Source organism: Anolis sagrei, chromosome 1, assembly GCF_037176765.1.
Source record: "Anolis sagrei isolate rAnoSag1 chromosome 1, rAnoSag1.mat, whole genome shotgun sequence".
Taxonomy (NCBI): Eukaryota; Metazoa; Chordata; class Lepidosauria; order Squamata; family Dactyloidae; genus Anolis; species Anolis sagrei.
In genome coordinates this window covers 195,950,896-195,973,315 of record NC_090021.1, presented here as the reverse complement: position 1 = coordinate 195,973,315, position 22,420 = coordinate 195,950,896, and the positions used below count along the sequence as shown (strand labels likewise).

General features: G+C 40.0%; 1 protein-coding gene across 7 annotated transcripts in view; it reads left to right on the top strand.

The window, feature by feature from the left end:
• B3GALT1 (beta-1,3-galactosyltransferase 1) overlaps nt 1-22,420 on the top strand; it is a 391,634-nt gene that overhangs the window by 286,301 nt on the left and 82,913 nt on the right. The window lies entirely within an intron of this gene.

Genomic DNA, 22,420 nt, shown 5'->3' with positions numbered 1-22,420 from the left:
TACTGCAGAACTGTTTCTTTTAAATCAGGGAGTATATTGAACTCTGTACAGCCTTGCTGATGCTGGAATGCACTCCATGTTTATCTGAACATAAGTCTAATGGGATTCAGTGAAATATATTTCCAAGCAAACATGCATGGGATTGCACTGTAAGTCTAAAAGCCAATCCATTCTTGCCTGCTTCCCAGTGAACTCAGTAATATTTTATTTTGAGTGGGTTTATATAGGATTTCTTATATGAATACATTCTAGAAGAAATTCTCTTTTCACTATGTTGGAAATAACCAATTTCTGTCTTGGATTATGCTTGGTAGCTTCTTTAATTCAGAATGATTCATATTTTGTTGACTTTTTTAAATGCAGTGCTGTGATCTTTGGTGTGTGTGTTATTGTATGTACTGTTGCTTACAAAAATTAAAGCCTGCGACTCTCCACTTGATTTTATCTCAGTAAATGTGGAAAATTTAGGCAGAGGAGAAAATGAAAAAACTGAGAAGTTGACAATGGTGACTCACTGGGCACAAACCAGACAAAATAAAGCCTCGTTGAGACTTTTGGGCGATTTTTCAAGGCAAGATGAAAGCGTTTTTTTATTATTATTATTCTCTTGTAAAATCCATAGTTTTTAAAGCACTTAATGTTGGCTTGGTCTTAGTGGTTAATTTTGTTAGCTGGTTGGATATAAAAAAGGCAAAGGTTTCCCCTGACATTAAGTGTAGTTGTGTCCGACTCTGGGGGTTGGTGCTCATCTCCATTTCTAAGTCGAAGAGCCAACATTGTCTGTAGACACCTCCAAGGTCATGTGGCCAGCATGACTGCATGGAGCGCCACTACCTTCCCACTGAAGCAGTACCTATTGATCTACTCACATTTGCATGTTTTCAAATTGCTAGGTTGGCAGAAGCTGGGCTTAACAGTGGGAGCTCACCCTGCTCCCCAACCTTTTGGTCAGCAAATTCATCAGCTCACTTATATAACCTGCTGTGCCACCAGGGATCCTGTTGAATATTTCTAGTGCATATTTTTGCAATGTAAATGTGATGGCTTTAAATTAAAATATGGTGATTCTTAATTGGGACCATACTCACCATCATAAGGCCCCTTATTAATTAAGAAACCTAATTTAATCAGTGAAATCTGAGAGTGTAGCATTTAATTTACAGTTATTGAAAGTGCACGCTAATTCTTTTTGAATGGGAGTTTCACTTAGATCGGCTTTGAAATTGGATGTGGGTCTTTTGTAAGTCCTCTCTTATATTTCTTAAGCTTAAGGGCCCCATGTTCCTGGCACAAGGACGCAACAATGATTTCTGTCTTATAGCATACTGGAGCAAACTAGACCATATTTTAAATTATTCATCATTATTAGTGTGGTATTCTCTGGAATGCAATGGCATTAATTAATTTAGCGCACAGCTGGGGTTATCCTTTACAGACATCCACTATTGAAATGGTTTCTAATGCCACAGAAAATCAGGCATAGAATTAAACACTTTAGCAGTGCCTTCTCTGCTGTGAGTCTTAGCAATTGAAATTAATGAATCGCTCCCACGTTTTGAACACGTGGAGCTTTTATGCTATAAAGAGGAGTCACAAATATACAATACAGATTGAACGTGGAAATCAAAGCACTTTCCCAAGGTGAAATGGGACTAAAAGGAAAAAAAAATACTACACAGTAATGGCATTAAATGTAATAAAAATTCCATCAGAAGATCAATGAGAGTGATGTGTAATCTTTTTAAAAGGTAAAGATGGTGATTTTGAACATCTTTATGTGTACATTTTTATATGAATACCCCATTTATCTATTTTAAAATAAAAGCCCAAAGTACTTTAAAATCAACGAAAAGGTTGAATTGACTTCCTTAGCCATACCTTCCCATCCAAAACTGTAACGTAATAATTTAGTTCCACTGAAGCCAATGGGAGTTTAAAATATTGATTTCTGAGAGAGACAAATACTGTTATTATCTTGAATCTCAGAAAAAGAGAAAGAGAGAGAGAGGTCTACAGCCCCAGAGAAAGTTGGAAAATTGTACTGCTATATCATACTTCTATTTTAGGATGTCTAAAAGGTATCCATGGTAGCATGAAAAATAATTCACTCTATACAAAACTTTGACAGTTACCATGTATAACCCTTCCAAAAAGCCTTTGTGCTCAGCACCTTTAAGATGTTGGTTTTAAGCTATTTTGGCTTTCAGTTCCTGCCAACATGATTAGCCATGTTGACTGGAGATATGTTGGCTTAAGATGAGAGAGTATTAGGAAGAAGAAACAGGATCTGTAATAGATAAAGTGACTCTGTGGTTATCATATTCGCAGTTTCTTGTTCCTCAGAATTTCAGTGCCAAAATCTGGAAACAAGGACTGGATTCTTTTGAGGAGGTCTTGTGGGTTATGTTGGTGGATCTTTGTGGTGTCACGGTGGCTGAATTGTCAGGAGTTGAAAGACAGGCCAGAACTATTTCTGAGTATATAGACATCACAATGGTGTAATGCAGAATTTTCCAAGCACCCTTTTTAAACATGCATCATTTTGCAACTCAGTAAATCAGTTTTACTAGCAAACCTGAGGTTAAACAAACTCCTTATAACAGATATGGACATATACATAAATTGTAATAACGAAATGTATGAGGACACAACATATCTCATTAAAACCTTTTACTTATATTTTTTAACATACCGGCATATGATTTATTGCATTGACTCAATGGCAGCTGACACACTGGTGTGTTGCGACACATCGTTTGAAAAGATCGGGTATAACACTTTGGTGAAACTCTGCTAACCAGATATTCTGGTGATTCAGAGCCGGGGAGAAAAGAACAAAGATTTTTTTTTACATTTTTGGAATTTTTGACAGCTAGGCAGGTGGCAAAATTCACCCAAAAGCTGCTGAGGCTCATATTCCACATGGCATGCTGACAGCACATTTTATACATGGGGAATTGCTCCAGAGCTTCTACTGCTGTCGCTGTTTGTGAAAAACACACTGCCAAACTGTGAGAAATTCCTCTCCAGGCCCTGCAAAGCTGTTGGTGGCGCCAGAGGTGTCATCAGTCACAGCACTGATACTTCATTCGCCATACTGTTTCACAAGCCACAAAGTGATCGAGTGCATATGTCCACCATCTCTCTTCATATATCTTCCCATCAGCTCTGGCATTTGGGGGTCCCAATGGGGGGTATAGAGATCCCATTGCCCCATGGCCCACATTGCCCAACTCACCCGTGACCCCATCCCAAGTGTGGCTCTCCCCCCCCACCCCCCATTGTTTCAAAGGCAACACAGGAAGCTTCCCTTGTTGCTGTGGAGGCAGCATACATAGCTTCCTCACCCCTTTCGCCAAAGAGCCCGGCCGGAAGTAGGTGTGCATCATGTAATGGTGAAAGGGGCGAGGAAGCAGCGTACAATGGGCAAATCAGCCCATATGATGAGGACATAGGTCTTAAAGCCACCTCTCATTCACTAGGACTGCAGACCCTGATATTTTTCTCCCTGAGACTTCAGCCAGGGCATTAGGATTTGGCAACCCCAGCCTTCAGTATCATCTGCCAAAGAATTCAGCAGACACTTTTCCACATCATGTTCTGACTGGAGTATTTAGCAAGACTGACATAATAATTTCAATGATATTTATACTGATGAACCAACAATATGATGCAGTGCGTTTAAAAGTTGATGGGATCAAGGGAAATAAAGCTGACCCTGTATGCTGCTTTTGTAAGACCACACCTGGAATACTGTGTCCAATTCTGGGCACCACAATTCAAGGGGGACATTGACAAGCTGAGGAGACCAAAATGATCAAGGATCTGGAAACCATGTCTTGTGAGGAGCAGCTTAAAGAGCTGGGTATGTTTAGCCTGCAGAAGACAAGGGTGAGAGGTGACATGGTGGCCATAAAAAAGAAGAAGGTTGTTTTCTGCTGCCCTGGAGACTAGGACTTCAAATCATAGGAAAGTGATCGAGTGCATATGCTCTAGATTCCACCTAAAAATTGCTTCTAGATTCCACCTAAAAATTAGAAAGAGCTTCCTGACTATAAGGACTGTTCAGCAGTGGAAATCTGTGCCTCAGAGTGTGGTGGAAACTCCTTCCTTGGAGGCTTTTTAATGGAGGTTGGATGGTCATCTGTAAGGGGAGCTTTGATTGTGATTTTCCTGCATGGCAGGGGGTTGGAGTAGATGGCACATGTGGTCAACTCTATGATTCTATGATGTGATCAGTTTAGAACAAAGTGATGTTATTGCATCAATTTCAAGTGGGAGGAGTGAGGAATACTTTGTGTGAATGTGCCCTCATGTGTTGAACTCTGGTATTTACCATGCCCAGGGAAATGATTGAAAAGGAGTCCTCTTTTTGCCATGAAAAACCCAAGATAGGCTGTATGAGTGATATTGTATATGATTTACCTGCATATTGCCATTGGAACCACTTCCTGCAACACTCCCAAGGGATCCCAGGAAAATGCATCCCCCTGAAGTGGCACAAAGAGCCTTGTGTTTCAGTGGGGATGGAGACTGTGAAAAAGTACTTAAAATAAGTGGGGAAGTGGGAAGCTCTCTGACATGTGGTATGGTTATGTAAAGAAACTACACCCACTTGTTAATATTTTACCACCTCAAAGAGATCAGTAGAAAATTTGTTTCTAGATAGACATTTCAAAAACTAATTTTCTACTGATCTCTTTGAGGTGGAGAGGAATTTCAGAGAACCAGCATAGTGTTGTGGTTTGAATTATCAGACTGTGACTCTGGAGAATAAGGTTCAAATCTCCACTCAGCCATGGAAACCCACTGAGTAACCCTGGGCAACTCGTACTCCCTTTTCTGAACAAATCTTTCCACGTAAATTCCATTATAGGTTCACTTTAGCATCATCATAAGTTAGAAAAGACTTGAAGGCACAGAATAACAATAGGAATTTCAGCTTGGCCTTAACACCTAGACAAAATAACCTCCCCAAAAGACTTGATATTGAAAACATCTGGTCCTTCCATATAACAAGATATATATTCAAGTAAAATATTCATGCCACAGGATGGAAGGAGCAAAATGGCTCAGTCCTGAGGGTTTGGTCTTCAAGGATTAATCTCGTGTGCCTTTTGTGCTGATTTCAGTATATTGTGTGGTTCTTGCATGGTTCACATTTCAATATTTTATTGCAATATAATTGGAATGAAATAGATTTTTGTGTTAAGTTATCATTGTAGGGTTGCTCCATGGACTGGATAAAGAAGGCAGATAAATAATATCAAAATGATATCAGTCCTTTATGATCTTTCCATTAGGACAATAATAATAAAACTTTAGGGAACTCAGGGCGGTTTCCAAATAGCAAACACCAATATACAGAGTAAACAAAACATAAGCATAGAATTATCAAAACAACACAAATACATTAAAAACCAATCCCACCCAATTCTTGGTGCAAAAATTACTGTTAGGGCAAGAATTTCAAAAATAGCTCTAGGTAATTTGAAAGGGCCAGATCAAGACTAGTGCAAAAACAGGACATGGGGGGTGGGATGGGTAAGGTGTAGTAACCGGTCCCAAACATAGTAATAGTGGTGCCTGTGACTGCTCAATTCTAGGGCCTATTGGGGGACTGTCTGGGATAAAAGATGTGGATGCGAGGCCAGATTCTAATAGTGCCTAGGGGCTGGGCTGGCACTAGTTGTTCTCAAAGGACTGGTGAAACCACCATGTCTTCAAGCTCTTGCAAAAAGAGGAGAGGGGTGGGGCCTGTCTTATTTCCCTTGGAAGGGCGTTCCAGAGTCGGGAGGGGGGGCACCACTGAGAAGGCCCTCTCTCTTCTCCTCACCAGCCATACTTGTGACTTTCTCATTGTGAGTACTATTTGATAGTGGAATATGCTGCCTGGGGGCATGACTGGACGTTTTTTAATAGGCCATCTTTGGGAGTGCTTGGATTGAGTATTCTTGCATGGTAGGCTAGAATTGGACCAGATTGCTGTTGTAGTCACTTCCACCTCTGTGTTTCTATGATTATTTGTGGCATCTTCTTCCAGATATACACTATATAGCTAAACTTGGAAAGTGTTTTTCCCTACCAGAAGTGAAGTAGGCTGAGATTCTTCGTGTGTCTTGTGGGTTTTCACATGACTTATTATTATTATTATTTCCATCTTGCCAGCTATTCAGTACATGACATGAGTGCCGCCAGAAACTCTTTTGCTTCCTATCAATTTTGGGGTGGTGGGGGCGGGGGCACAGATGTACTACAGGTACCTTCCAGAACCAAAAACAGTGACTCCCCTGACAGTGTTTTCACATTGCTGAGCTGTTTCTGCTGAGCAAACGATAAAGGGAAACTACAGAAGCAATGCTGGCAAATCAGCAAATGCATCTCCAAAGACCAAGGAGAGGAAGGGATTTTGTAGAAGAAAATAAAAACTAGCAGTCCATTGAGACAATTGTCAGAGAAAACAGTTTGGAAAGGAGGAAAACTATGAAGTATAGAACAAAACACAGAGATGAAGAAAAACGAGTGAAGAGTTGGGATGTAATGCTAGAAATGTGCTGAAAGTGCTGCATGATTGACTCAAGAGACTTGCACAAGACTGATGGAAATCCACTGGGTGCAAAGGTAGCCCACAAACTCTTCCACAAAAAGAAACTTGTTCACTTCTGATATGCTTCTCCCAAGAGATATACTGGGACAGCATTTTTATTTTGTGCTTTGATTCCGTTCTGAATGCTTAGGATATTTCTCCGTTCCAATCTGAGGCTGCACAGGGAATTCATCCTCATGTTGTCTTTGCAATCAGTTTGCTTTGAATTTTGACTTCCATACAAAATCAGGCGCCTTCTTTGAGATGCAGTGCTACAGACAAGCAAAACAAATATCAAATTGATAGCTTCACAATCTAGCAAATTTAGAATACACTAAAGCACTTGTTTTAAAAATAAATCAAGAATCATGACAGGCAGAAGGATGTTTAGGGTTGGGCTATGATGGCTTCATTATATTCGAGGATCTCTAATCCTCTTTCTGCACATTTTCCGTAATTGGAATCTTTTGCCTCATTTGGCAATTTGTAGAAGGTAAGTTTTATTTTTCATATTTCTGTAGTTACTGATAAAAATATTTTATACTGTGGTCTTTTGACACACTACACGTTTGTAGCAGACTGAATTCAGTTTAACTTCCATGGCAACATCCTATAGAATCCTAGAATACATCGCTTAGTGAGCTGTTAGAGGAGCAGTCTGGATGTGAATTCTAAATGCTAAACTACAAATCCCAAATGAGTCCAAGATGACCAGACAAGTAGTGATAAAAAGTAAAGGTTTCACCTTGAAATTAAGTCTAGTTGTGTCCAACTCTGGGGGGTGGTGCTCATCTCCATTTCTAAGCCAAAGAGCCAGCGTTGTTCATAGACACCTCCTAGGTCATGTGGCCAGCATGACTGCATAGAGCGCTGTTACCTTCCTGCAGAAATTGTACCTATTGATCTACTCACATTTGCATGTTTTCGAACAAATGATACTGGCATATAAAAACTTGATTGCTTCCATGGCTGCTTTTCTTTACAAAATCGAACCCTAGCAAAAGGACTAAGTAATTTGAATCACTCTTTTTAATAATCACATACTCAGGTATTCCCATTAGTGGTCTAGACTTCTTTATTAGCTACCAAAATTTTGAATTTGTTAGAATAAAACCAAAAAAGTACAAACTATGTACAAGTGGTCTTTTCTATACTGTACAGTTTTCTAAGCCTTTGTCACAGCAAGAAAACAATCTAAAAGTATTTCTTGCTTCCTTCACAAAAAAAAGTTGGTGAAGAATTACATCTTTAGTCCCAAAATCTCTCCTTTATATCAGGATCTCTTCGGAAACAACCTGATAGCCACCAATAACATACCCAATTCAGGATAAGAACTCAAGCAATAGATGATACAGTGGTTATATTCACCAGCGTCTGCCAGGATAAGCTATGAGCTTTTAGGGTTTTTTTTAAAGGATTGAGGATTTTCTAAACATCATGGTTTACCTTAGCTTTACTCTTTTGTCTGTGAGCTAAGTAGCAGAAAGAAGGGTTGTGTGCAAAAAAAAATTGTGCCACTTGCAGAACTGATCTAGCATCAAAAATCAGAAAACAAATCTGTCAATCTTAGTGTAATCAGTGAAGGAGGTATTTTTAGAAATGTCTTCTCCATCATATCCAAGCTGGTGCCTTGGAACAATCAAATAGCAAAAGCACACCTGGCCTGACATACATAGTTCACCTTTTCTTACATTTCCAAGAGTTTTATGGGAAGAAACCACAAAGATGTAGCTCCCCCATCAGAACTGGGCAGAGAGGAAGCACCGGGATTTTCTATAGAAGAATTGCCACAATCTTTGCTTCCCTCACATTGAAATGAATTGAAGGATAAATTGTACTAGCACCAAGGCAGGCATAACAACTGATCCTTAATTTGGGACATTTATTGGGATCCAGAGGGAGGGGTGATCAAATGTTTGGATCCAAAGAGACCAATGCAAGCAGGATTCTATGAGCTTTCCCTTTATTAAGGGTTTTCTAAAAAAATACCTTATTTTAACAACAGTTTTTAAGATGTCAGTTCCTTATTTCAATTATGCTCACCAACACTATACCTTCCAACTGTCCCATTTTGGCAGAGAAAATCCTCATAATTTGAGAAGCCAAAGAAAGGTTATTGACAACAATGTATAGAGTTTTGTTTCTTTCTCAAATGCTTAATAATAGTTATTTCATTTCCTTAGCGTTCCCCTCAAAATATGGAAAAAGACTATGATCTATTTGAAAAACTACCAAGGAATGTTGTCATACATCTCAGCCGATCTGGTTTGGCAGTGACAGACCCAGTTAATCTCTGCTGTACCATGTTTTCAGCTACTTTTAAAATGTTCCAGTTTTTTTTCCCTCACTGATTTATTCCAAAAGCTAAAAACAGAGGTCAACATGCAAAAGTAGCTTGTACTCTATTATCTCAGCAGAGGGAGATGAGGGTCCAAGGACCTCATCAGACAGGCAGGGGGAGAGCTGAGGAAAGTGGAAGTAACCATCCTCCTTCATTCACTACCATTTTCCCCTGCCTTTTGGAATGGCCTCCCATCCCATGTCATTTCCCATTGTTTCTCCACTTCCTCACCGATTCCCACAGGCAGCCAACAGTAATTGGATGGCCCCATAGGACTCCATTTTGCAAGCGCCAGAAAACAAAGAGAAGATGCAAAGAAGATTGCATCTAATAAGTTTGTTAAACTTGTTCTTCCCAATAGGTTCAGGCAAAATCAAATTGCTCCACTGCCAAACCTGGTCAGCTAGGTAGTATGATAATATTATTTGGTAGTTTGGAGTAGTTTCCCCAACACATCATACTATTTAACACATCAAATCGCCTCTTTTGCTTGTGCGTTATGAATAATTAATAACATTTGCCATCTTGTTTACTCTAAATGCTGTACCGTGTCAGAGGGTATGCCACATGCCCTTTACTTTGACTGGCCAGAGTAAAGTATTTGCAGACCAGTTTGGATGGGGGAGCTTTTGAGGCTGTGAATGTCCTGCTTTGGCTTAGCTGATGTTCTTCCCAGCATCAGGCTTATACTGCAGGAATATAAAACTCTTTCCCATCTTTTAGAAAAGACTTGGCTTTAAATGTGTGAGGGGAATAAGATATCAGCTATCTGCTTCTATTGGTAACAAGTGCCATTGTCCCGCACATCTCATCCATTGCCAACAGTCTTGCAAAGATTCTGCAAGGCCAGCATTTCAATAGTCAAGTCGACCTTTCTCTTTTTCAGGGATCTCTCTCTGGCTGCATTGCCAGCTTGCATCTTGCTTCACTCCCAGGGCTATTGGCCTGTTACCTATAAGAAACGTTGGATATATCCATCTGTTCACATAGATTTAACTGGATTTGGCTTGATATGGGTCCAGGAATTTTGTCATTACTGCAAAGGAAGAAACAAAGAAACATGACTATTCAGTGGACTATCCCAGATGAATAATCATACATTTATTTTCCCCAATTCCTTCAAAAGAAATTAGCCCTTCTTTTTAAGTGATCAGTCCAAATTGGTCTCCTTTCTCTCACAACAGAAATCCCTTTATGCGTTCATGCAAACTGGGGCTATGTAAAAACCCTCCAAAATTCCCACCCACAGAAAAATAAATTCTGAAACACTTTAAAATGTATGAATACCGGATGGTTACAATTCAGAAAAATTAATTTTCTCTGTAGTAAGTAGAAAACTGGAAATTATGTATCCTCATTGGCAAAGATGAATATCAAATATCAGCAGACCTAAAGTACATACATACACATATTTTATATACATAAATATATGTCCAGATTTTGAATGTTTGCCGTATATATGCTGTGTTCTGCCCTGAGTCCCCTTCGGGGTGAGAAGGGCAGAATATAAATGTTTTAAATAAATAAATAATAAATGTTCTGTGCACAAGTACTATACACATTCAAATAGGTGTAAGGCCCATTCAGTGGAATAGGCAATGTGTCACTGCTGGACTTATAATGAGAATGATGTAGCCCTCCAGATATTATGGACATGCAACTCCCATCGTTCCTCATTACTGACTGTTTTGACTGTTGCTGCTATCAATTGAAGGGCCATGAAATATTCTGAGCTGTATAATGGACTCCTTTGTAGAAAAACAGAGTGACAGTAGAAGGGCAGTCAATCCCTATTTTAGCAGCTGAATATGCTTCTGCCTTTGATTAATGTAACTTATTTATAAGAAAGTTTATGATCTGGCAGAGGAGCACATCAAGAATTAATCACTATGCATGCTTACTCAGAAGCAATCCCCATTGAGTTGTCAAAGACTTTCATGGCCAGAATCACTGGGTTGCTGTGAGTTTTCTGGGCTGTATGGCCATGTTCCAGGCATCTTCAGAGGTTGAGAGGTCTGCTGGAAACTGCTGGAAAATGGGGTTTATATCTCTGTGGAATGTCTAGGGTGGGAGAAAGAACTCTTGTCTGCTTGAGGCAAGTGTGAATGTTACAATTGGCCAGCTTGATTAGCATTGAATGGCCTTGCAGTTTCAACAGCTTGGTTAATTGAGCACCAGCTTGCTAAGCTTTCCAAGATTTCGTTGATTTCTTGATGCAGCTTGCAAAGATCATGGAGGGGGGGGGGGTGTATTGACTGGGTTAGCTTCCTTCCTCAATCTCTCTTCCAGTGATATAAGAAATCCTTTTCTGCTATGGATCCATTACAAGTTTCTTATCCTATGTAAATGAGAGAGAGCAATCCCCTCATTTCATTTTGATCTGGCAGCAGCCTCAGATTTATTTCATATTTTCCAAAGAAGTAAAAGTGTCCTCAAGGGCTTAAATACCCTAAAAGCACCACATCTTGTTTTATCTTGGAAGCTAATCAGACTCAATCCTATCTAGGACTTCGCTTAGCTGAATATCAGATGCTCTAGACCTTCTTTATTTAGAAGAAGATTTTGGTTTTGCATTTCAAATGGCAAGGCGTACCATTAAAGACCAAAGTCCCTTTCACTAAGGACCTTATCACATTGGTCTTCAGTTCTGTCCTAGGATGAAGCCAGGACAGAGCCTGATGGAGCCCACCGCATAACACAGAGCTACTTCTGGCAAGGCTCCGTCCTGGAAGAATCCTAGGATGGAGCTCTGAGAAGACAGGTGGTTACTCCATTCTCATTAGGTAAGCCAAGGACAGCGTGGTGGGAAGTCTGTGGGATGGGAAAGGAGGCGATGTGAGCGATGTGTGTGAGGCAGCTGTTTCTCCCGCTGCCCACTGGATTTGCTGTGCTGCCTCATGGATGCCCCCATTGTTCCCTGGCTTAAGGACATAAATAGAATACGGTCCTTAGTGATAAATTCAAAAACGTGTGACTTTTCCACTGTTGAACAACACTTTTTTTGCCTTCCCCTTCCATTTTCTGTAGACATCATCAAAGAGTTCATTGGAGGACCTAACAAGCTAGGAATTTTCCAACAGACCTCTATGGTATAATGGGACTGGAAGTAAACTAATTAAACGATGTTCAGTCATGTTCAGGGTTTCAGATAACCACAGTTCAGCTAGGGACATATCACCCTGTAAATATGGAGGTCTTGCTCTCTATGTAAAGTTACAGATGTCTTTGGTGCAGGACACTGTAAAACAAAGCACATTTATCCACTCATAAGCAAAAACTTCTAGGTAAAAATGTGAGCAGTATTTTTCCCTGATATTATGTCCCCACAGTTCTTGGTCAGTGTAATAAAGACTTAGTTTATATTTTGTCAATGCCATATCTGTCTGCCCTTAATTGAATGAAACCAGCAGGAAACAACTACATAGGTAAAGGTGTCCCCTGACATTAAGTCTAGTTGTGTCCGACTCTCCGTGGTGGTACACATCTCCATTTCTAAGCCGTTGTCCATAGACAACTCCAAGGTCATGTACCTGGCATGACTGCATGGAGCACTGTTACCTTCCCACAGGAGTGGTCCCTATTGATCTACTCACATTTGCATGTTCTTGAACTGCTAGGTTGGCAGAAGCTGGGGTTAACAATGGGAGCTCACCCCACTCCCTGGATTTGCACCGCCGACCTATCGGTCAGCAAGTTCAGCAACTCAGCGGTTTAATGCAGTGTTCCACCAGGGATTCCAACAACTACATAATTGCAAACCAAATCAATGAACTGTAAAGAAACCTCAAAATGCCTGCCAATAATAACAACAACAACACTGAAACTATTAAAGATGCATTGAAGGAAGTTGAAGTTACTGAAATGATGAGGGAAAAATGTTTTTTTTAAAAAAACAAATAGCTTTTTCTAACATTAAAACATTGCTTCCAGAGAGGGCTTATATCCAGAAATAGAATTCAATGCTTTAAAAAAGGGGGGGAAAGAAAATCTTGTTAATATTCTACTATGGGTTTGCTTACCATATTTGGGCTTTGTGAATGAAGGATTTAGAAATAGGAAGGATTTTGCTAAATCAAGGCTGCAACGGTGGCTGAACTGATAAGATCCTGGAGGCAACCGTTCTTTTCTTCTGCAGAAACTGATCTTTCTTTAATGAAAAATACCGGCTTACTTAGCAGTGTAAAAAAAACACTTTTATTTTTAAATCAGTGTCTATAATTTCTTCCCAGAGGGTGTGTAAGCTGGAAGCTTTATCTGTTGTGTACTCCACTCTTGCCTGATAGTCGGTCATGAGCCTTTCCTATTCTGCCCAGCTTTTATATTTTGAAAAGAAAACCTGGGCTTAAACATAAATTAAAATACAGCTTTCCTTTGTCCACATACAAAGAGCAACAAATACAGGCTTGTGGGATGTAAGGAGATCTCAACTTAGCATCACAAGCAGAGAGAGCAGGAGGGGCCCAGGCAGCATGGTGCAGCGAAGATAGCAACTGGGAAGAGAAATACATAAATAATTCAGCCTTTCTTCTCCATAGAGCCTCGCAGGTTGTCCTTTGGAAAGAGAACTGTCAAAAGAAGAGTAGAGAAACAGGTAATGACTGAATGTATGCAGACGCCTGAACGAGGCAGTCAGTTGATTTTCATTCCAGGCAGTTTCAGAAAACAACAATGCTTCTGAGTCATAAAAAGCAAGAATCTGTACTGCCATCGAAGATGAATAATTATACATCAGCATAAGCTTTTGCAGACTACCGCTCACTTTCTGAAAGTTCAGTTATATGGAAGTGTCCACACTGTGAGGAGTGGTAGAAATATTTACAAGGAAGGAGTACCTGGTGGCACAATGGGTTAAACCCTTGTGCTGGTAGGACTGAAAACCAACAGGTCACAGGTTCGAATCTGGAGAAAGCATGGATGAGCTCCTTCTGTCAGCTCTAGCTCCCCATGCGGGAACATGAGAGAAGCCTCCCACAAGGATGGTAAAACAGCCTGGGCAATGTCCTTGCAGACAGACAATTCTCTCATACCAGAAGTGACTTGCAATTTCTCAAGTCGCTTCTGCCACGGAAAAAAAAATTACAAGGAGTGCATCACAGGTATAGTCAGATCAGGTGCTGGTGATAAAATATAAATGCTAGGAATGAAGCAGCTCAAACTAAACCAAGATCAATGGCAGCGTAGAATACATCATAAAATCTTTAACATTAGTAACAGTTGAGATGCTAAAAAGTCTTTAATTTGTTTGGTTGTGGGATCTTTTTCCAGGGGGGAACAATTCACAAAATAGATTGGAATTTTAGATTAGACTTAAGTGATCCTTATCCAAAATAAGAGCTCTGAAGTCTATCCAAATCTTTTGGGCTACAAATTCTCGAATCCTCCAGCTAGCATGTAATCCCAAACAGTAATTTCTCCAGGCTCTGTGAATGTATCATATTTCTTCCAAGTCTAAAAAATTCTATATCTATACCAAGCAGAGTGCTTGTAGTAGAAACAGGATAGAGTGCACAAGATTCTCTTCTAACTAAAAAAACAGAAAATTTACATTTACAGTAAGACCCCTTTATTTGCAGGGAATGTGTTCCTAGCTGGACTGTGATTACCTGAAACCATGGTTCCAACTATAGAACACCATTAAAGTACTTAACTTCCATTCCCAGCAAATCTTAGAGTCACCCTGGAGGACCCAGGAATTTCTAGAAAAGTATCCTCCTTAGGAATCTGTTAGATCCTACAGCAGTGGTTCTCAACCTGTGGGTCCCGAGATGTTTTGGCCTTCAACTCCCAGATATCCTAACAGCTGGTAAACTGGCTGGGATTTATGAGAGTTGTAGGCCAAAATACCTCAGGCCCACAGGTTGAGAATCACTGTCCTACAGGGTAACTCTATAGTAACTTCTGGAGAAAACATACAATAGACTGTTTAGAACAGGCATCCTCAAACTGCGGCCCTCCAGCTGTTTGGGCCTTCAACTTCCAGAATTTCTGACAATTGAACAAGCTTGTTAGAGCTTCCAGGAGTTGGAGAACCAAACAGCTGGAGGGCCACAATTTGAGGATGCCTGGTTTAGAGGCTCTAGCAAATTTCTAGAGGGACTATTTCCCCCCGGTCATGCCTAAGTGAAATTATAGGTATGTGTTCCATAGTATGGAAACCCTTGGAATAGTCAACAATATAGGCAAACAATATAGACGTTGACCTAGAGCCCCTAAAATCTGACCTCAATGTGTGGACATTAGCTAGCATCCCTTATGAAGCTAGAACCTCATGCACACTCCATTCCCAGACAAAGGGAAACAAAGAACCAACTTCTTCAGAGAAGGGGGAAGTGACCTCTGCAGGCAGCAATGAAATAAAAGCCTTTCATTCATAGATCAAAGAGAGAGAGAGGTGGGAAAAAAGGATGCGTATGCTTTCTCTAAAGTACAATTTTCACTAAACATTTCACAAGTCCTTCCTTGGCTCCAAGTATAGAGAATGGTGCTGTGAGACTTCCCACTGCTCCCCAATGCATACCTTGAACCTGGGGATTCCCTCATATCCGTATCCTGCTGAATTCAGGGCCTTGCTTGATTCTCAGTGTACACCCCAATAAGCACAGTATTTATCACAGATAGGAGGACCACAAAAGTACTCTTCACTGCACAGAACGGTTGTATTGTGTGCAGAAACAGAAAAAAATACTAAAAATGTATACATTATTTTGCAGAGAATGAGTCCCAAACTGGAAATACCAAATGGTTTCTCTTCACTCCCTAGAATGATCTTCTGCCTTCAGGAGCATTGGAAGACAGTGTCTTATCACTCGTGGTTGAAACTATTAGTCCATGTTTAATTTTTATTGCACATAATTTCACTGTTTTGTCTTGTGTTTCATGTAGGAAAATATCTTGGGTCATCCCTCTACATATGTTTGTGTGATGGTGGCATTGTATTTATTTAGTTATTTATTCATTTACAATATTTCTACCCCATCTTTCTTGAACCCAAAGGTGACTCAAGGTGGCTTTACAACATAGGCAGCTATTTGATGCCATTAAAACAATGTAAAAATTACAATAAACATTTAAAACAGAATTATAATTGGTGGTATTGTATATACATATATGGTAATATTCTATGTAATAACGAACATATATATGCAGACCTTTAGAAGAGTTTGGCATTTATAATCAATTTTCAAGGGAGAACTTAAAAAAAATTCTCAGAAATGCTAATCAGAGCTAACCTGGTTTATTCCTCATTTTTAAACATATCCACTGGGCATTTATGTCTTTCCTGATATTGAGATCATCTAGAGACATCTAAGAAGACAGTAATTCCAGGGTTGATTTAATCAATTGCAGTAGAAATATGCAATTGTTCATGTCCTGCCAACTTTGCTTATTTCATCTATGTTATTATTTTGAAGAAGGGAGGAAAAAAGAGCATCTTTCTATCTCTTGTCAAGATGTCACACAGCAAAAACGTGCATATCGCATACTAATGCACTGCCAAGGAAAGGTAGTGCCACATCAGCATTTTCCAGACATATTTTTCCTCTCCCAGAGTAGTCTAGCTGCCTGCTTTTCACCTGGAATTTAAAAATATTACTAGTCTCTAAAGGCACAATGATGTGCTGAAATTTTGCCGTGCGGGGAGGGGGGCTATTTATCCACAGAGAATATAAAACCTTAAGAATCGATATATAAGTATTCCCAACTTGTTAACATGTCTCAACAGTCTTTTGAAGAAATACTGTAGAATGTGCATCATATTCACCATTTCTTCAGTACACCTCAGTGCTGATCACAAGAATAAATGCAGGATTGGATTGCAATGCATGGACTATTGGCCAGACCTTGGCAAAGTTACTTTTTGGTCTGAAACTCCAAAATTCTCCAACCAATATGGCCAATGGTCAATCAGGATTGTCCAACTTTGGCAGCTCTAGAAACCAAACGTTTGCCCTAACTGTCAGCAGTATTGCATCAGAATTGGAAATGACAGCCATTTTGATGTTTTGGGGAGAAATCAACTCATTTTTTTATGTTGTTGTTTTGGCATAGATGGGAGTCGCCTGTGGGAGCAGTTGGTTTTAAGCAAAAGAGGACACCACTGGAAGTTTCCATGAACATAAAATAATCCTTAAAAGTTGGCACAGGGAAACCTCTCTGTAGGCCTAAGAATCATAAAACTATAAATATGGCATTGGACCCCCAAATATGGCATTGGACCTCTCCAGGCACACTATTTCCAGTCTGCCTAAATGTCATAAATGTACCATATTCCCTGCCTTCCTATTTGTGGGACTTGGCTATGGTAATTCAGACCCAGCAACTTGTCTGCACTTTCTTTTCTCATTTTCACCTTGTGGCTGTTGGAGTCAGGATTGTTTTCCTTCCATCCAGCACTCCCACTTGCTCCCCAATTCTAGTTTGTCCCATTCATTCTTTTCCCCCACCATCTCTCTCTCTCTCTTTTCAGAAGACTTCAGGCATGCTGTGAAAACTCTACCATCTCAACACCTGTTTTTCATCTAAACATGGCACAATTCTTTTACAAGGATTTTGTTTTCCTTTCCATTTAACATGAGATGGACTAATCTCATTTCTGATACTTGGAAAAAAAATTCATGTCAGGAGCAACTTGAGAAACTGCAAGTTGTTTCTGGTGTGAGAGAATTGGCCATCTGCAAGGATGTTGCCCTGGGGACGCTTGGATGTTTTGATGTTTTACCATCCTTCTGGGAGGCTTCTCTCATGTCCCCTCATGGGGAGCTGGGGCTGGCAGAGGGAGTTCAACTCACTCTCCCCAGATTCTAACCTCTGATCTGTCAGTCTTCAGTTCTGCCAGCACAAGGGTTTAACCCATTGTGCCACTGGGAGATACTTAGATGACATGTTTAAACGTAAAGTATGAGTTCTTAAATGCAAAGAGCATCTAGATATCACATAGTCACAACATACAGGTGATAAAGAGGGCATTCCCCATATGTCTCCCACATTCTTCAAAATCTCAAATAGCTCCCAAATAACACCCTGGAATCCAGGGGACTCAGCATTTTTACACACAGACTGGACACTTTCTCCGATGGGTAATGGGAATGGTGGGGGGGGGGGGGGGCAAAATATCCCTGTTGCTACCTGCAGCCCATGAGTTGCCCTTTGGCCACCTCTGACACAAGATTATGCAATGCAAGGGACAAACAAAGATTGTACATACCTGAACAATATGTTTTCCAGTCTCACAATCAAAATTTTCAAAGCACTTTAGGTTGTAAAGTTCACCCCTGACTTTGTAGTTCACTTTAGAATTGGTTGTCTATGAGGTTGAATGGTGTTCATTTGACTGGACAAGTGAAAGGAAACTTTATAATCCCCTTCTTCTCACAGTGTCTCACTCGTCCCTAAAAATACCTGCCTAGCCCTGAAAACGAGGAACCCGTTAAATGGGGTGAGTTATAGAGGGGTGGGATAGAGAATACCTTAAAATGAAGTGGACTCCATTTCTTTTTCAGTATTAAAGTGACACACTGAGAATTTTAAGTTTAATTTTTTTAGTGAGGGACAACTCAAAGACTACAGGGGCTGTTTAGTTTATAAGTCCAGAATGACAAATGATAATAGTTGCTTCCACCATAAAATTTTGCAAAATATTCATTTTAACTTGATCTTGGTTACATTTCACTGCCCTAAATCACAGGCTAATATTTCTGCTGTACCAATAGATATCAGAATCTACTTACGAAATCTGAACATTTCCATCACAAATAGCAAAAATCATTCATTGAATGTCAGGACGGGCACTTTGCATGAAAAATGGCGATTCAGTCCCATTTGCGGGAAAAAGGAACATATTCATATTTGTTCCAAGAGAAAGGCAATAATTCTGAGAGGCATTATAACAAACCATTATACAAAATGGACCAAAAAAAAGTGCTGTTGGGGGTGGGGGGAAGACTAGGAAATAATGTTATTGCTATTTGCCATGTTGAAGCACAGCAGGAAGAGATAGAATAACTGGAAAGTCTTTAGCCTATGTATGCATTATGCATTATTGTATCTATGTGGGTTGCTTGTGCTACAATATTAGTGTTTCTTATCACACTAAGCCCTCCCCAACTCAGCTTTATGTCATTTGGAGGTATCTTAAGACACTCACCAGGCTGTCATACCAAGGAAGACACAATCATTGATTAAACAATGACAAACAAATTAAATAACCTCCGATATCTGATGATCTTACACATCATTGGAACCTGACGTGCTGAATATTAAAAATTATTTCATTGAGGAAGACCAGCAAAACCACTCCACAAACTCTCAGGAGTGGTCATTTACCATCTGACTATATATGGTGCAGGTTTCTTTCTGTATCTCTTTTTGTCATGTTATAATTGGATGTAATTATTTATGTTCTCTATTCCTAAAAACTGCTGGAATTTTTCAGGCCTGCATTTTTATCATTCTTTGGTTACATGTTTCGAAGATGTCTGGAGCAAGCTCACAACCTGAACAGGATGGCATCCTCCTACTAGTGGCCAGCATCTAGGAACTACATCCTAGTAGCAATTTGTACGCATCCTACATAAGATCATTTAATCACCTTTTAAAGGCATCAAACTTGATAGCTATCACTTAGCCCATGAAATTACTTCCATTCTGTATTTCCCAGCATTACATTTCATTGGATCAGCCCAGGTTCTGGTATTATAAAAGTACCTAGCTTTGCCTGGTAGGTAAAGGTAGTCCCCTGACATTAAGTCCAGTCATGTCTGACTCTGGGGCGTGGTGCTCATCTCCATTTCTTTGCCTGGATCTTCCCCTATATTTGAATTTTTTCAGGGTATTATTAGTAGATTGAAGCCACAGAAAGTTTAGCATTACTATTACATAGTCATTTGCTATCCTTTTAGTTCATTGCTGCAGTTTTAATATCTTTTAAAATTAATGATGTACACACTTTTTTGATTACATAGGTAGCTTCTCACATTAAATTCTTTGGTGATAAAATAGCAAAATAAATTGGTCATTTCAAAACCATGTTCCTTGAAAACTTCAATATATTTTATGTAGATCTAAACTGATCCAAAAACTAGCTGCAATTTCTTTGCATGCATATTCAGAAGTAAGTTTAACTGAGTTCAGGCAGGATTTTGAATCACAGGTAGACATAGTATTGCAGCCTTAATAACTCTTATAAAATTGTTCTTCAGTGTGTTAAGCAAAATACATGGTTTACCATCTGGAAGGGTTCTCTTCAATTGAAATAAATAGAGAAAATCTATGTGGTCAGATGGCCCCATCCTCCGCCAGTGTCCATATTAATTTGAATAATGTTTAAGATTGGCATAATGTTTCGGATCACCATAGTTAAAAAAAACAAATACCAAATGATAAATATGCAGGCCAGTTGCTTTAGGTAGTAGCTGTGGTGGTGCAATGGGTTAAAACCTTGTGCTGGCTGAACTGCTGACCTGAAGGTTGGCGGTTCAAATCCATGAGATGGGGTGAGCCCCATCTGTCAGCTCCAGGTTCCCATGTAACAGAGCAATGTGCACCCAACTGATGGATCTGGACCAAACTTGGCACAAATACCCAATATGATCAACTTTGAATACTTTTGGGGTTTGTGGGGGACTGGCCCAGCATGATGGTAACTGTAGTTCTCCCTGCCTCCAGAGAACCCTGTGACCCCCATGGATGATGGATCTGAGAGGCCAGCCAATCACCGCAGGAGGAGGGCTTTTGGTAGGAGGATTTGCTATCTGTTTCTGAAAAGGAAGAGAAGGACAGGCCAAGAGATCTTCAGCCTTCTCTGTCAAAGGGGTTCCTAAGACCATTTGAAATATTTGTTTTCTGATGGTCTTCAGTGACCCCTCTGAAACCCCCCTCATGACCCCCCCCCCCCCCCCCCCCCCAGGTTGAGAAGCATTGTTTTAGATCCTCCGAGGAGAGAAGCTCTTACTTTTAACCACTCTACTCAGAGAAAGGGCTGGTTCCTTTTAATAAGAGCTTAGGTACAGTACTTATTTTGGTCAGTGGATGGACTGAGCAAGGCTTATGCAGTAAAATCAAATTTCTATAATAGTGTAGTTTGAATGCACTTCTAGTCATATCTGCTGCCTTCCTTGTGGTCTCTCCACACCATGATTTCTGGTTGGCATGGCAAACAAAAAGAAATAGAAAAATGATTTTAGTATAGTTTGACTTGCCTTAGTTGACCAGATGTTTATTGTTTATTTGTTCAGTCGCTTCCAACTCTTCGTGATGACCTGTACCAGCCCATGCCAGAGCTCCCTGTCAGCCGTCACCACCCCCAGCTCCTTCAGAGCAAAGCCAGTCCTTTCAAGGATGTCACCCATCCATCTTGCTCTTGGTCAGCCCCTCTTCCTTTTTCCTTCCTTTTCCCCCAGCATCATTGTCTTCTCTAAGCTTTCCTGTCTTCTCATTATGTGGCCAAAGTACTTCATCATTGCCTCTACTATCCTTCCCTCCAATGAGCAGTCGGGCTTTATTTCCTGAAGTATGGACTGGTTGGATCTTCTTGCGGTCCAAGGCACTCTCAGAACTTTCCTCCAGCACCACAGTTCAATAGCATCTCTCTTCCTTTCCCCAGCCTTCCTTATGGTCCAGCTCTCACATACATAGGTTACTATGAGGAATATTATTGCTTTGACTATGCGGATCTTTGTTGCCAGTGTGATGTCTCTACTCTTCACTATTTTATCGAGATTGGTCATTGCTCTCCTTCCAAGAAGTAAACATCTTCTGATTTCCTGGCTGCAGTCTGCATCTGCAGTAATCTTTGCACCTAGAAATACAAAGTCTGTCACTTCCTCCACGTTTTCGCCCTCTATTTGTCACTTGTCAATCAGTTTGTTTGCCAGAATCTTGTTCTTTTTTATTGAGCATGGTTGACCAGATGTTGGACTGCAGTTCCCACCAGTGAACTGAGTTGGGCTTAATTGAAGTATGTTACACAGAGAGAGAGCACTATGGAAAGATGTGTTACTTTTAACAATGTATCGGAGTAAAGTGAAGACAATGCAGTTGTTTTCTTTATTATTACAATCTTGGTTTCCATTTTTTAATTAAAGCCCTGCTCAGAACAGGAAAGATAGTCACTTAAACTCTCTTTATGATGCCATTCTCAAAAGCTCAACTCTTTAATGTTGTAATTATGCTGTCATTATAAAGCCTGCTCTTTAGTATTTGAGATATAATATACTTATGGGAGAAAAGGAAAGCAGCTTTATATATCTCTATCTTTATTTTCTTAACTTTGCTGTTTCTGAAGGAGAGGCAGCATTGTATTTTATCCCTCTGAATAAGTTAAGTATTTAATATGGCTTAAATTCTCTCTCAGAACAGAAAAAAGTTCACTTTCTCATTCATTTCACACACTTCTTGACATCTTACATCAGGAAGAATAATGTTAAGTCAAGATTCGACATCATCTGTTGGTTAAATAAATATCTGCTCTGACATTGATATATACTGCATTTTTA